The sequence below is a fragment of the Acomys minous genome (genome assembly GCF_964271855.1).
Source record: "Acomys minous genome assembly, chromosome: 18".
NCBI lineage: Eukaryota > Metazoa > Chordata > Mammalia > Rodentia > Muridae > Acomys > Acomys minous.
In genome coordinates, this window is record NC_140501.1 from 50,606,732 (window position 1) to 50,623,311 (window position 16,580).

General features: G+C 39.6%; 1 long non-coding RNA gene across 2 annotated transcripts in view; it reads left to right on the plus strand.

The window, feature by feature from the left end:
• LOC311589410 overlaps nucleotides 1–16,580 on the plus strand; it is a 71,903-nt gene that overhangs the window by 13,472 nt on the left and 41,851 nt on the right. For both annotated transcript variants that reach the window (XR_014776538.1, XR_014776539.1), the window contains 2 exons: nucleotides 1,645–1,806; nucleotides 14,117–14,244. This is a non-coding gene — a long non-coding RNA (uncharacterized lncRNA). The remainder of the gene's footprint in view (nucleotides 1–1,644; nucleotides 1,807–14,116; nucleotides 14,245–16,580) is intronic.

The window sequence follows — 16,580 nt, forward strand, 5'->3', positions numbered from 1 at the left end:
AAGTCTGGCATTTCTTCAGATGCCAAGGTCTCAGTGCTTTCAGACTCAGCTCAAACTCCTCCCGTGTGTTTTGAGTTTGGCTTTTGGCAAGACACGACTTCCTGTTTCTAAGAAAAAAGACTCATGAGAGAGCCTTAGTAAAGCTTCTTGGACATCAAAATAACATTTTGATGAATTAATTGTAAGTGAATCAGAAACATATGGAATCACTCTCTGGGGACACACATGTTTAAAAGATGAGGCGCGGGGGGGTGGGGGGCAGGGAGAAGCTGTTGCTCAGGGCTAAATGTGTTTTTGGTTTTTATCAAATGCAGAATGCTTAGAGGGGAAAGAGGGAAAGGGGGAAATTGGAACGTCAGCCTTTGCTTTAAGTAGATGAAGCCACTTAACAGTCTTATTGGCTGTCACTTCTTGTGTCACATGAAGTTCAACGGTGATGAGTAACTCCAGCCAGGTTTTACAGCTAGTACCATCACATTGTAAAGTTACCCTAATGGCGTGAGACCCTGGCCTAAGTGAGCATCAGGGGCTTGGGAAAGGACAGGTCTTGTTTTCATGATGGCACAGAGCTCAAGGTGAGCATCTAACGAGAAGGAGTTTCTCATAAAGCCCTTGTACGTCTACCACTCTTTTGTTGAACACTCCTCTGTTCTCTTAAAACGTCTTCCAAAAGAACAAAGAGCATTCTGGAAATTTTACCTTCAGAAAACCAGTTGAGTCCTAACGAGATAGTCCTTGACATGCAATCGTCAAAACAGAAGACAAAACCAAAACCAGAAAGTAGAAAGGTATTAGAGAGGTTATAGAGAAGAAATACAGATATTTGGGCACTGTTAGTGGGAATGTAAAATGGTGCAACCACTATGGAAAAATAACATCGTAGGTTCCAGCAACTCCATTTCTTCTATACACACAGTAATTGGAAGCAGTGGCTTGAAAAGCTGTTTATATGTTTAGTTCATAAGTGCATTACCCACAATAGCCAAAAGGTAGAAGCCAGAAAAATGTATATTGGCAGATGGGCAAGTAAACAAAATGTGGTTTAAGTGCACATAATGGAATATTATTCAGCCTCAAAATGAAAAAAAATAAAGAGATATTAATCTGTGTTACAACACGGATAAACCTTGGAATAGTGGCTAAGTGAAATGAGCCATTTAGAAAAGAAAATTCTATGTTGGATAAGGACTGTAGAGTAATCAAAATCATAGAGACAAGGAACACACTACTACCAAAAATGAGGGAAGAAAGGGATAGGATTTTATTTTATGATAGTAAAGATATTTCAGAAATTGGTTTCACTAAAGTTTGAATATGCTTAACGTTACTCAGTGGAATACTAAAGTCTGGCTAAGATGTACTCTCTGTGTCTCTGTCTCTGTCTGTCTGTCTGTCTGTCTGTCTGTCTGTCTGTCTCTCTCTCTCTCTCTCTCTCTCTCTGTATGATTTTTGTGTGCGAGCAGGTGCAGTCATGTGTTCTCATGTGGAGAGAGGAGGTCAATCAACCTCAGATGACATTTTAAAAAACACTATCCACATTTTTGCTTGATTTCTGAGTTATTTGCATTTCTGATTCTCTAGTTTACTGTTTTACTCTTTAAATTAAAAAAAAAAAGTTTAGTTTTTGTTTTTGTTTTTTTGCAGGGCAGGGGTGGTGCACACCTTTAAGCCCAGCACTCTGGAGGCAGAGGCAAGTGGATCTCTGAGTTTGGCCAGCCTAATCTACAGAGCAAGTTTCAGAACAGCCATGGCTACACAGAGTAACCCTGTCTAACAAAACAAAACAAAAACCAGTAAATAAATAAAGTAAGAAAGATTTTTCTAGAGGTTATTTTTAAGTGTGTGTGTGTGTGTGTGTGTGTGTGTGTGTGTGTGTGTGTATGTGTGTGTTTGAGTGTGGGTGCCTATGGAAACCAGAAGAGGACGTCTTACCTCCTGGACCTAGAGTTACAGGCCATTGTGAGGAGACCCATATGGGTGCTGTGAACCAAACTGCGTCTTCTGCTAGGCATATACTCCTAATAGTCGAGCCATCGCTCCAGTCTCTCCAACCCTGCTTTTGTCCTTTCTAATCACTCCGTTTCAAATTATTACTTCCTGGAAATATTTAGAGGAAGTATACTTTTGTGGTCCCCCTCCCCCTCCCACAGTTTACTAACTTTATTTCTGATTGGTAATGCATTCAGACCCAACTTGGGCACTCCTCGTCTCATCTCCCCAATTCTTTCTCCAGCTTACTATGTGACAGAATACACATGACTGTGTAGCTGAGATGGCTCCATTCAGATGTCAGGAATTGAAGGCTGAGCTGGGCCTTGGACTATGTTTACCTCTTAGAGTAGGAGGTAATCTGTGAAGTCCTTCTGTTGGGTGCCATAATAATTTACTCTTTCAGCTCAAATCCACACATGCATGCAGGTAGCCTTTGGTGCAGTGTTTGTTGTCTTTCAATGATCTCTATACAATAATCTCCAGGAAGAGAACACTGTATAGTGAAAAGGGTAGGGACATGTGTGACAGGGCTAAGGGGAGGAGCCAGGAAATTCATTTTAGCCTTAAAATGACTGCTAGCCACACAATGGCACTTGGCCATCTGGATTGTTTCGGTTGCTTTCCATTCATTAAAAAAAAAAAAGTGTGTGTGGGAAGGAGCTGGTGGGAACTGGGGATGGAAGAGATATAAACTTATTTTCAGCATTGCATATTAGTCATATTTCATGTACGAAGTCACTAACTGAAACAAACACCCAGCAGCCATAGACGTCACTGGTAAGTGGTAGGTTTTGTTTGAAGAAAGACTCTCATGGCTATGATTAAGCCCCGTTAAACGTTATTTGCCACCGGGGCCGGAAACATTTCTATTGTGCATTCTCACTCCTGAAAGGCCAAGACTCAGGAAATACATGGACTTTTAGGCTGGTTCCATTAATGGCGTTGGGAACCAGGGAAGGAAAATAGAGTCACATGACGACTGGGGCTTTGATTGTTTGAAAATTTACTTGTAAGTCACCCAAACAATTTCCTTAATTTGCTGTGTCCTTTTGTTTCCTTTTTTTTTTTTTTTTGCGTCTACATTTAAAAATGATTTAGTTTTTCATTTAGCTGTAGCATTTCAAATTCTGTCCATGGTAATTTACTGGTACACTGGAAAGTTCTAGAACAATCATTACACACACATTTACAGTAATTCTCTGCAGTGTTGCTTTTGATGGTCTTAATCTAAAACTGGTGGACTGGATTATTTTTAGTGCACTCTTGGGATCTTGCTAGAAGGAAAGCAGACATCTCTGTGAAGCTAGAGTTCAGGTTCCTTTATTATTACTATTATTAAAGTGGTAGAGTTACCCTACCATGTCTGTGGGTTCTAACTCTGTGGGTTTACTAAACAACAGATAAAACAAAATCAGGAAGTGTGCCCCCTTGTCTTACCATTCTTAAACAGTATGGTGCAACAGCTACAGGATTGAAATTGCTAGGGATTGTGGGTAGCTTGGAGATGATATCCCACACAAGAGCATGGGCGTACAACCTGTGGAGACATGACAGAGGCTTAGGAGAGTATTCAAGCATCTCTAGACTTTGGCAGTCAAGGCTACTGAGAGCTGGCTGCTTTTCTTCAAATAACTCATTGACCATTCACTTTCCTCAGGGAACCCTAAAGCAACCTGAGCTGTGAATTACATCTGTGATGTGAGGTATTTTCCCTTCACTAATATCATAACTGTAAAACATTCCAGACTCCAATAGCACACCAAGTGAGCCCACAATTCATGTGTCCTTCCCTTCTGTTCCTCCTTCCTCTCTTTCTCTTTCTCTTCATCCTCTCCCTTCCCTTCTCTCTTCTTTTCCTTATACTGAGGATAGAACCAGAGTTCTGTACACACTAGGAAAACACATTTCTAATAAGCAACACTCATATCCTCATTTGCATTTTCTAGATAAAAAATAAGACTATTTTGAGAGAGAGAGAGAGAGAGAGAGAGAGAGAGAGAGAGAGAGAGAGAGAGAGAGAGAACATGGTTCATATGCCATTATGTATTTGTATCCATTTGCCTTAATAGTTACCCTAAGCCTACCTATGGCCTGGAAAAACATTTGAGTCTCAGCCCCTCTAATTTCTGGGTGTATGATTACTTCCAAATATCCTATTTAAATTTTTTTAAACCAATTCTACCTGCGGTCTGTTTAATTAAATGTAATATACAAAGCACCTATGTTTTTGCTGCTATGCTTGAATTTGAAGAAGATTGTCACAAACCAAAAAAATCTCAACCAAAAATAATAGCAAAAGCTAGTCAGAATAGAGGAAGTGATGCATATAAAAAACAACCTAAAGAAGGGGTCCCCCTTGGTCATAGACCTAAGTGGGGGGGGGATTAGGGTGAAAGCGGGAGGGAGGGAGGAACGAGAGGATACAAGTGATGGGATAACAGTTGAGTTGTAATCTGAATAAATTAATTAAATTATATTAAAAAAGAAGCCACTTACCATGTTGTGGAAGTTCAATATTGAAGGGACTCCAGCCAGTCCAGTCCTGGAAAACATGGCTCTGGCAGGCCTCACGCTTCTCTCCCATTCCCTGTGCCTTGCTAAAAAGCTGTTATATGACATTCCTAAAGCTAGCCCCCAAGAGTCTGTTCCTTCCCTGATCTCACCGCTTCCTCCTCCTGAAGCTGACTACCAAAGTCCAGCTATCAAAGAATTGAACTCCAACAATCAAAAGCCCCCTTTTGGCTCACCTAATTAGCACGCCTAATCAAAATATACCATCAGTTCCTAGCCCATTCTTTTTTTTTTTTCAAGACAAGGTTTCTCTATGTAGCCTTGACTGTCCTGGACTCACTTTGTAGTCCAGGATGGCCTCGAACTCACAGCGATCCGCCTGCCTCTGCCTCCCAAGTGCTGGGATTAAAGGCGTGCACCACCATGCCCAGCTCCTAGCCCATTCTAACATAGACTTCCCATTTTCTCATCTTGCAGATTTACACCTGCAAGGCCATTTGCTGCTATTTTTCTGCCTGAGTCAGAAAGCAGCCACTTTAACTTTTCTTCCCCTCTTAATAAAAGATCTCCCTGTGATAACAGGTATTTGGGTGTGGTTTGCGCCCACTGATCAGGGATCATTTTCAAATACTTACATAAGTTTCCTATTGATTCAAAGAAAAACTCTCAAATATAATAACTTTTCATGGGAGAACTAAGGTGTGTTAGCTTGTAGCACAAGTCAGATTACTGAATGCCTCTGAGAAGTTCCTGACTCCTAAGCTTTTGAAATTAGTTATCTATTGCCTTTTAAAGCTTTCTTTATTTTCACACATTTGTATTTGTGATTTGTCCCCGAGTTTATGTGCGTGCGTAGGGTCCACAGAGGCCACAAAGGCATGTGAGACCCCTTGGGACTGGTGTTAAGGTGGTTGTGAGCCAGCATGTGGGTGCTGGGAACTGAACATAGGTTCTCTAAGAGCAATAAGTCCTGATCACCATGAACCATCTATCCAGCTCCAACTGCTGAGTTTTAAGAGCGTGGGCAGTTGTGTGAACTTCTCAGAGAGATGAATAAAACTAGTATCTCTTCTCCCCAGATCAGGCCAACGACAAATCAGAGAAAGTGTTCCACTCAAGTCTAGCTTGGTGAGCCAATGAGTTTAATTAGAGTTACCTGCAGGAACATGGATAGGTTTTTATTTTATTTTTATTTTTTTAACGTGGGCAACTTCTAAGCAGCTACATCATGGAAGAAAATCTCTCTCCCCAAAAACTATGAACTATCTATAGATCCTTAGAGATGGACTTGGCCTCACAAGCCTCTCTCCACCTCCATGACCAGAAGTTAAAGGGGGTGGTCCTAGTCTTCTGCAGATGTCCTGTAGTTAATTCTAGCTGCTGACAGTTCCGAGGGAAAGGCCATGTGTAAAACTGATCTCTGCACCTATTAAACATTTTCCTCTTTTTCCCTTCTCTCAAAAGAGCAGACAACATTTGTCTTTTTTTTCCCCCCTGTGGAATTGCCTCCACTAGCTGGTTCACAGACATAAACCACACAGTTGGTGCTTTTGTGAATGGCTCCTTTCCCTTAGCACAGTATCCTCAGAGGTCATTTTTGTTCTATCATTTGTCAGATGACATTCTTTTTAAGGATTAATTATGTGCTATCATACACATACAATACATTTGTTTACCTTTGATTGGTATGTAGTGCAGGTGTGTGAATTTAGGGCTTTCTGCAGGCTAGGTAAATGCTCTACCACTGAGCTACACCCACAGCTTTACTTACACTTTCTATTATAAGATAGGAGCTCACTAAGTTCTCCAAGTTGGCCCTAAACTCCTTCTGCGACCCAGAGTGACCTTAAACGTGTATGCCTCTGCCTCTGTTGACAGTGGGTACTTTTGCTTGCTTTCTGTTTCCACCCATGATCAATTACACTTCTGTGAATCATTGGCACACAGGTCCCCCAGGATAGCTTTATCTTCCGTGTATCAGAGAAGAAACAGCATCTGATAAGTCAGTCTAAGTATACTTATTTTTTTTCTTAATAAATTTCAAGTTAAATGCATAGATGAGCCTTTCCTTTGATTGCTCTGTGCTCTTCAGTTGTATATATCTCACACAGCTTGTAGCAGCCTGATATTAACCTTGCCCTATAGTACTTAGCCCATGAAAATGACAAGCTGTAGGTAGAATTAAGTCAGACAAATTTAGACCCCTGATGGCTGGAGGAAAATCAAAACCTAACTTTTTCTTGAGAGTTGCAGCCTTAGAAAGATGTTTAAGTAGAGTGGGTATAAAATGTTTATGAAGTAAAATGGAACATGCTCCCATTTTTTCTTCTTGAGGCTTACTAATGCGTTTTCTCATACACTCAACTCACTAAAGTAATACACAGTCTGTGAATACTTACCGAGTCCCACTGTTTCAGGCAAATTGTGCTCAGCAGATAGCTGTGAAAACCCCAGCTAAAGCCAATGATTCTATCAAGTTTATGCTAGACACGGAAATAATAGGTTTCTTGGCAACTCCAACAAATAATTTCCTTTCCCCTCAACTGTTTCAGGTTTGCATACATCCAATCAAGGAAACAAGACTAGTAATATGATAGCTTATATTTGTGCACACATAAAGGCCAAAGGTTGATGTGGGATGTCTTTATTGCCCACCAATTATTGTTAAGACAGGGTGTTTGACTGAGCTCATCACTGGCCGAGACTGGCAGGCCAACAAAGCCCAGGGCTCCTCCTGCCTCCATAGGTCTACTGCTGGGCTTAGAGACTAACACCACCACGTCTGACCTTCTGTATAGGTCCCGGCAAGCAGAACTCAGATCCCCAGGCCTGTGCAGAGCACTTTGTAAGCCATCTCTCCATCCCTTAGAACTTACATTTTATTTGAAGATGCCGCTTGAGATTCCTGGGTAGTTCTGAGAATATGGGTAACACGTCCTGGCTTTTGGATAGAGAAGAAAATTTAGAGGCTAAATAAATAGGAGTAGAATTCTAGCAGAAAACTATTAAATTTATCCAGTTCAGGGAAACTGGTTCTTTGAAGCAGAGCGCTAACACTGGAAATGGGGAATGGTGTTCAGAGTGGAGTGTGCAGAAAGGGCTTATCTCTCTCTCTGTTTGTGCTACAGCATAGACCTGCACGATCACACCATATACTACGAAGGTTTGCCAAATAGAGCATTTTAATTCTCATAACACAGAGCTCATCGAACTAGTAAGAATAATTATGATTCCTACTGAATCTGAGTATGCTTATAAGTGTGCCTTTGACCATTTTTAATTCTTTATCTCCTGGGTATCTTATCCCAATTCCCTTAATATCACCTGGCTGAAATCTTTCTGTTGTTTCCTTTCCTGATTAATTTATTATAATATGAATATTCTAATGTAGGCATCCATACTGATTTCATTATTAAGGTATCCCAGCAATATTGATGATAAGGATTTAAACATTTTGAGCAACATAGTGAGAATTATTATGATATTAGTTTGAATAATAAATGATGAAAATAATTTAATTGTTCCATTATAATTTACATTTAACTTTAGTAATGTAGCTAAAGCATTCAGATATTTTAAATTGTCACTTAGACAAATGAAAATAGAATTTTTATTTTTTAATTTTTTTTCTAAAAAATAATAATCATGTAAAGAGATTAAATACATATTTTCTTCTGTATCAAATTTTTTCCTTTTAAGGTGATACCAAAGAAATAGAAATACAGATAAAAAAGTAAACTGAATTATCTCCAATCAAATTGTCATTACTTTGGCATTTATGATTCTATTTTTTAACAATGTTACATTGTATGGTCTTTTAAACTCACTTTCACTAAGTAGTATACATTGTGCATGTCTATATAAATTTGTATTTTTCTATAACATCTTATTACTTCCTAATGTATTGCTAAGTGAATTGTATTAAATATAAATACTTTCTTTCAGTTGAACATTTTCTGTTTCCTAGTCTGATGTGCAAGCTGCTAAGATACTTAAGAGGTGAAATCTTTATGCACATCCATGACAACTTTTAATATCATTAATATGATATTAATACTACTAATACCATGATAACTTTTAATGCCATAGACTTTTAATATGAGTTTGCATCAGGCCTATGATAGCATCCTTTTTCATTATAGCAGGGTAATCTTTCTGAACCTGGGCTGTAGAGCCTGGATACATTACTGAGAATCCTAGTTCCATCTCTTAGCAGTAACCCTGCTTGGGAATGTGATACATTTCCATGTGTCATTTTTCCTGTGTATCTGTCTTTTGTAGCAGTCCCTTGTATCAAAACTGTCAAGGGGAATAAAATGGACTATGAGCTTATATGCACAGTAGCTTCAGAGAGAGTTTGACACGTAGTGAAAGTTACTTTTTAGTCTCTACTGAGAAATTACACTCTATTTAATTGATTTATTCAGATTACATCTCAATTGTTATCCCCTCACTTGTATCATCCCATTCCTCCCTCCCTCCCTCTTTCATCCTATTCCCCTCTAGGTCTATGACAGAAGCGGACCTCCTCCCCTGCCATATGGTCACAGCCTATCAAGGCTCATCCTAGTAGCCTACTTATCCTTTCTTTGAGTGCCACCAGGATCCCCACCAAGGGGAAGTAGTCAAATATGAAGCACCAGAGTTCATGTCAGAGTCTGTCCCTGCTCTCCACACAACTGTGGAGAATGTCCTGTCCATTGGCTAGATCTGAATAGGGGTTCAATGCTTACTGCATGTACTGTCCTTGGTTGGTGCAGTAGTTTGAGCTTTATTAGAAATATGGAAATAGGACTACCTCAAGACCCGGCTATTCCACTCCTTGGAATATACCCAAAAGAAATTATATTCTTAAAAACTGTTGTTCATAATTTTAAGGGTTATAAAAGTTCCTATTTTTATAGAGTTGTCATTTTATTTTCAACTGCATTTCAAATTCAAAATGCAGGCTGGAGAAATGGCTCAGAGGTTAAGGGCACTGACTGCTCCTCCAGAAGTCCTGAGTTCAATTCACAGCAACCACATGGTGGCTCACAACTATCTAAAATGTGATCTGATGCCCTCTTCTGGCCTGCAGGTGTACATGCAGGCAGAGCACTATATACATAATAATAATAGACATAATAATGAGCAAGTGAGAAGCAAGTGACTAAGCAACATTTCTCCACCTTGTGTCTACTTCAGTTCCTGCCCCCACGTTTCTGCCTTGAATTCCTGCCTCACTTTTCTTCAGTGATGGACTGTGAACTGTGAGATGAAATACGTTTTTTTCCTCAGGTTGCTTTTGATCATGGTTATTACAGTAGCAGAAATGAAATAGAACACTGGCATATGCTTGTTATCTTATTAATTATGAGTATATTAGTTGCTGTTAGGTAAAAAATTTAAATCTATTGATATTAACTCAACACTGTATATGTATCACAAACACTATCAAGTATCAGTTATTTTCCTTTAATTTGCATATACACTTTTGTGTTCAGCTAATTTTCTCACTGCTTAAGACAAAATGACAAGCATTTCTAAGACACTGTGGTCAGGCCTTGGTTTCCTCTTTCTGAGGAATTTTCTTTTAACATTTTGTGTGGCACAGATATTCTGGGAGAGGGGAGAATCTTCACTGCTTGACTAAAAAACTTTTATGTTTCATCTGTACTTTTGGGGGACATACTAGATTGAATAAATTCTGTTTCTTTTTTCTTTATTACTATATCATGTTATACCACTATTTTCTGAGATACATGGTTTTCTTCTAGTATGCTTTGTTCCTGCTTATGTTATATGCTTAATTTCATCCTTTATTTTGAATTTTATAATACTTTATTTTTAGTAGCTATATTATTTTGACATTTATTCTGCTTGTGTTTCTCTGAGTATCTAGAATCTTTCTTTTGAAATATTTAATTATTTTTAGGAAGTTGGAAACTGTTGTCCTTCAAATATTTCTTCTTTTCCATTTGCTTTTTTTCTTTCAGGTTTTATCCAAGTCAAACCATATATTATTCAAGATCCCTGGGGAGGTGGATTTTATTTGGCGTGGATCTTTTTTAGTTTAAATATTAACAAAATAACTCACACAGAATTATTTCCTAATTAGTCAACTCTCTTATTGCCTCTAGTAAGTTAGCTCATCAAAAATCTTTTTGAACATGGTGTTAAGGAAATGCAGAATGCTTTAAATTTTTTTCATAACATCTTGCACAGGGACCATGGCACTCTTCTCATATAATGCTAAGTTCAGTGTATGCATCTGATGTAAACTCCCTTGCTAAGACGTCTTTGTCACTGATTCTATATGTGTTATTATTTGTAGTGGCTTTATTTTAAATTTTCATCTCTCTACAGAGGTTTCCCATGTATTTGTCCATGGCCCATCTTTTCTGTTACTCTGTGAGGCATATTAATCATGCTCATATCCTTTTGTGGACCATCCCAGTATTTGACTCCTCCTCTGAGTCCTGCTGTAGTAACTACTTTAGCTCTTGACAATATGCAACCTTTTCTTGATTTATTTTGTGTCTCACACTTTTTGATTTGAATTTGGAGCATGATGTCATACAGAGGTAAACTGTGTCAGCATCCAGATACAGTCATGTCTTTTTATATGTCAGACTGTTGGTGCAGAGGAAGGGACTTTTTTCAGTGAGGGCCTAAGCTGTCTTTCTGGTTTTCTGCCATCATCACCGCATCTAGTACACCACGTGTATCTGGGTACAGACAGTAGGACAGCAGAGTGCTTTTGTAGGTATTTCTCCTCCTCCTTCCTTAGGTCATAAATGATCCTGCATGTTGGAACTCCCAGATGACTCTTCTCAGAAGTGCTCGCCTCTTGCTTGACACCCAGTGTATGGCAGATAGAATGGCTTTTTAATGCCCTAGTCCATGCTTGGTCAGCCTTAGCTACCTTCTTCCTGTGTGAAATTCTCAGGTTTGAGGATTTTTTGATGCTTCTACAGGTCCTCTCCATGGCAAAAAGTTTCTATGAGTTTTCTATCAGCTTTGGGAGAAAGTCCTCTTAGTGGTGGCACACCTCTGCTGAGTGTGGGGCTAGGACCCTAAGGCAGGGAGTGTGGACTGCTCTTCCTTCAGAAGTAGAATATGCTTCCTATATCTTTATTCATGCTTCTTTCTCTAAGGATACCAATGTGTCCTGTGTTTGGGAAGGTTTTGTATTTTTCCCAGAGGGAGGCAGGTTTTTCTTCTATCCGTTTCATAGCGTTTGCCATTCTTTGCCTGCTTCTATGATAAAAGTTTTTGCTGTCTTCCTCTAGCTACCCATGAGTTTGCTTCCAATGGAGGTTTTACTAATTCAAAAGTGTCTTCATATTTTGGCTGTATATTGATTATCTCTTCAGATATATTACGGACATCTAACATATTATTAGGACAAATACTTATTTAATTATTGCTTATTCAGTCAACCAAAAATTTATGTCAGATTAAACTCATTTTTATGAATTTACAACCTACCTGTTTTTTTAAGATACTCTAAAACATTATACCCAACATCTACTAGCAATAAATAAGATAAACTCTAGGGTTATAAAAGCCCCATTAGTGGTTTTTGGAAATCTTTTTCCAGAGACTATTTTATGATGTTTCATAGAATTGCCAGACATCCTAGTAATTTCTCTGACTTGGTTTTATCTTTTCCATTTGGGTAATGGTTTGGAAAAAAATCTGATGCTAAAAGGGGCATTTCCTGCCCCATTCTCATACACATACACATGAAAATATGTTAGAGTGACATTCAGTTAAAGGTGATGATTAATATTAATCTTGGGATCATATATTTTCTCTTGATGAACTCTGGTATCTCTGAACTCATTACGTGTGCCCATGAAGACAAGGTAAATCTTGGTTATTTGATTCTGCTCAGTCAGTATACAATCATTTGTCAATGATCTTAGATAGTCTTAGGTGGTTGGGGCTCAAAAGTTAGAACATAGGGCTGGTGGTGTAGTTCAGTTGGTAAAGTACTTGCTTTCCAAGCACATGGACATGTCTTTGATCCTCAGAACCTACATTAAAAAAAATCCAGTCATGATGGCATACAATTGCAATCCTAGTGTTAGGGAGGCAGAGACAGAAATATCCTTGGGGCTTACTGTATAGAATGCTAGACTATTTTGTGGGTGTCAGGTCAATGAGAGACCTCATCCCTAAAAATAAGGTAGATTGCTTCTGAGGAATGACACTCAAGGTTGATCTTTGGTCTTCACATGAGCACATAGTTATACATATACATGAACAGATACATATGAACATGTGTAAAAAAATGGAATACATACAGTATAGTTTAGTCTGTCATTGCTATTCTCTATTGTAATTGGTAGTTTTCATTGTCTGCTTTTGAATCTCATTATCCTTCCCAAGCAGTAGTCTCTAGTATTTGAATGAAACCTTACCACTATAATTACTTGTAAGTGAGCAGTACTGAGCTTCCCAATGAGACAGGAGCACTTGCATAGGTCCCCCGCCTTCAGGTGTTGGAATTGGAATATCTCTGGTGTTGGATAGGCAAAGAGAAGAAGAGCATACCTCATAGTCAAAGGTGGACCACTCATGACTACATGCCAGGATAAAGTGGCAGGAGTTCTCTGTAGCTAGCCCAGTGAGGAACATCTCTCTGAGATGCTCATCTTTCTTTATGGACAATGTTATCCAATGGGAGCAACATTTAAACTGCTAGCAATAGTACTAGATATAAACGTGGTGAGGTTAGTATGGAGGAAGCTTTGGATCCTGGACCAAAAATACCTTGCTGATGTGGAACTTTATGGCTTGGAAAGATGTTCTTTCTACATTAATCCTCAGCACGAGCTGGGCAGAATGTCCATGGAAAATGTTAGCTGAGCCCAAAGATCTTCTCTACTAGTTGGAGACACTGGAATAGCCTTATCAGGCAGCAGATGACATGAGGTGTGATGGCTCTGGCAAGTGCCGAGGAGGCTGAAATGAGTCTTGTGTCCATCTAGTAGTTTCTTGGGAATGTGGAAGGAGGCAGAGGGGATGGAGAAATATGAATTCTTTTTCCTGGGGATGATGGGTAACTCTGAAAGAGGCCACAAATGCTTCGCATCTTTTTTTTCATTATTGTTATTACATACATATATTTTTCATTAGTTGTCATTCTAAAAATACATAGGTTGGTTTTTGTTTTGTTTTGTTTTGTTTTTGCTTTTCTTTTTTTTTATTAATTTATTCTTGTTACATCTCAATGGTTACCCCATCCCTTGTATCCTTCCATTCTTCCCTCCCTCCCATTTTTCCCTTATTTCCCTCCCCTATGACTGTTCCGGGGGGGGGGATTACCTCCCCCTGTATATGCTCATAGAGTATCAAGTCTCTTCTTGGTAACCTGCTATCCTTCCTCTGAGTGCCACCAGGTCTCCCCCTCCAGGGGACATGGTCAAAATGCTTTGCATCTTAAAGAAACCCAGACAGTCATGCCCCAGTTATAATTTACAAACACTCAGCAATCGAAGGACTCTGCCTCGTAGCCGAAACACATGCCTAAGTTGGCTGAAGAAAGAGAGGGTGTCTGTGTTTGTTAATATATCCAACTGTGGGCCACACTCACCAGATCTTCTTGCCTTCTTGCCCCTCACAGGAACTCCTCTGCCAACCCTTCATTTGACTGGAATGTCTCAGTCTCTGAGGTAATTGTCTGCTTCAGGAAAAGCTGTCTGACACCCAAATACAGCCAGTCCTGCACTAAAGCCTGAGCTAAAGAAATATGTGACAAGTTGTGATCAGCCCCTCCCAACCCACAAAATTAGGGCAACAAAATAGGGCTAGAGGAGTGGACAGAATTTTCTATTTGTCTGTCTGCAGCCCAGCAGTTACCTGTCTTTGTCCTCGTGTCTGAGACCGGGGAGTAGTAGAACTCACCAAGGCAAATTGAAAGGGAGGATAGAAGAAAATCTTGGGCATGCCAAGTTTTCTTCCATTTTAGACAGGTGGCAGGAGGCAGAAAGAGGTAACTTTCTATTACATATAGAGCACTGGTCTTGCCAAAGTTTAATGGCTAGTTTATAAGCAAAAATACAGATTTTGAACTCTCTTCACCACTTCTTCTACTACTGTCTCTCTTAGAAGGGGACACTGTGTTCTTTACATGGGACAAGCCTGTTTTGTCTTAGATAGCCTGTACCCTTTATATTCACTCTTTCCATGACAGCCAGCATGATAGTTTCTTAAGAATAGAAGTCAAGTAATTTCACTTTGCTGTTAAATCCCTCCCAAAATTCGTCACTGTACGTTCACTATTTTCCTCACTTTATCCACTATCACTTTCTCCTTTGCCCTCTCTCGGCATCACACTCTTCTTACTTGTCTCATGCCCTTCAGTTAGGCCCTTCCCTAAGTCCTTTGGAGTACTGGTCTCTCTGCCAGGAACACTTTCCTAGTTGTTTCTGTGGTCTTTCCCAGCACCCTGTCTATAATAACTGCCCCCCCAAATTCCTCAGCATTTGCCCTCAATCTCTCACATCAAATGTAAACTTAGAAAGGTCTGCAAGCCTCTGTACAGAAGGAGCTCCGATGTGTTGCTGGGTATAATTGGGTCAGTAGCAACAGTATTTTACCAAAGACAAATCTCACTTTCAAAAATAATCATGACAGGTGAACAATCAATTGGTTTTCCACTTAATACTAGCTTATTATTAAACTAAGCTCAGGTGGTAAAGTACTTGACATGGAAACAGGAAGAGCTGATGATGAGTTCCAGAACCCAGAAGTGTGCCATGTACTTGCAATTTCAAAGCAGGGGGAGGTAGAGACAGGTAGACCTCTTGGACTTGCTGGCAAGCCATACATGGTGAGTTCTAGGCCAATGAGAGACACCTGTCCCAAAAACATTAGTTAAGGCAGCCAGTATTTATATGAAATTTATATAAAATTTATATGAAACTTGAAGACAAATGTGTTTTTTTAATATTCTCAGAGGTTAGGCTTACGATCAGTTGCTTCCATGCATGTACACATCTGTGCATGCATGCATGCACACACACACACAAACACACACACAGAGAGAGAGAGAGAGAGAGAGAGAGAGAGAGAGAGAGAGAGAGAGAGAGAGAGAGAGAGAGAGAGAGAGCAGAGAAAGATCAAACAATCCAATTTAAAGTTTGAAGTTGAGTACAAGCACAGCATTTTCCCAGCACCTTCACCTTCAATTTGCAAGACGCGTCACCAAGATACTACCATTTAATAAGGCACACAGATATGCAGCTTCAGTTGGAACTGCTGGATGACCAGCACCCTTTTTGGTTCCCCCAATGGAAAGAGTTTCTGAATGTGTTCATGCAGCCATCAGATCTTTAAGTTTTCATCCTTCATCTCCTGACTTCACCTCTGAACTTGATTTGTATTAGCAAGTGACATTTTGAATTTTTCATCTTTTTTTTTGATAATTTCGTATGTAAATACTATATTTACATCACTTACAGCCCCCCCCACATCCAACTTCTCTTGTATCCCCCAACTTCTCTCAGTTTCATGACCTCTTGTTCAATTATGACTCTATGGAAATTGAAGGTTGCTACAGAAGATCTTAAGATCAGCAGTGTGAAGGGCTTAGCCAAGAATGTGACCAAAACCAAGAAGGAGTGAGATACCACAAAAGAGGGCAAAGTGCACACACCTCACACATAAGCACATACACACATGACACAGACACAGAAACACACCACACACACACACCACACACACACACACACACACACACACACACACACACACACACACACATACACACACATTCCCACACACCACTCTCCTTGCACCTTACATACCAGTTGCTGAGTTCATCTAATATTGTTTATCAGGAGATGTGTTTAGGGTTGACCACTTGGGATAAGATAATCTACCAGTGTACTTGTTCCTGGAGAAGACTGATGTTCCCTTTCTTAGTAACCACTGACTGCCTGTAGCACTTTACCTAGTTGTAGGGCCTGTGAGATTTCCCTCATCCACACTGGGTATCAGCTGATGATGTCATTATATAGGTCTTGTATGGAAACCACATTGTTGATATTTCATGGGTACAGCTCCTCTGTCATGTCTAGAAGAGT